Raw genomic sequence first — 330 nt, forward strand, 5'->3', positions numbered from 1 at the left:
GAAATGACAAAGCATATACATTTTGCTTTTTTAACAACTAGAACTTTTATATGTAAAACTTAAACTAAAGCCTACTGAAGTCAGCTGAAGGACTGTCCGACATTAATGAACTCAGGCTCATGGCCATAGTGCATTCACAGCTGTCAGGTAGACTAAAGCCAGTAAAGCAACTAATGTTTAGATTAAAATTAATAAAAATGTAGAATTTGCAGTGGCAAAAGCAAAAACTTCTAGAGACTTTCCTAAATGCATTGAAATACCCACTCTCCTTTTCTTTAAATACAGCCCTTCCATCAACTCCAGTACACCTTCCTACTCAACAGAATTAGG

The sequence above is a fragment of the Chaetura pelagica genome, unplaced genomic scaffold, assembly GCF_000747805.2.
Source record: "Chaetura pelagica isolate M959 unplaced genomic scaffold, ChaPel_1.0 scaffold754, whole genome shotgun sequence".
In the NCBI taxonomy this organism is placed as follows: domain Eukaryota; kingdom Metazoa; phylum Chordata; class Aves; order Apodiformes; family Apodidae; genus Chaetura; species Chaetura pelagica.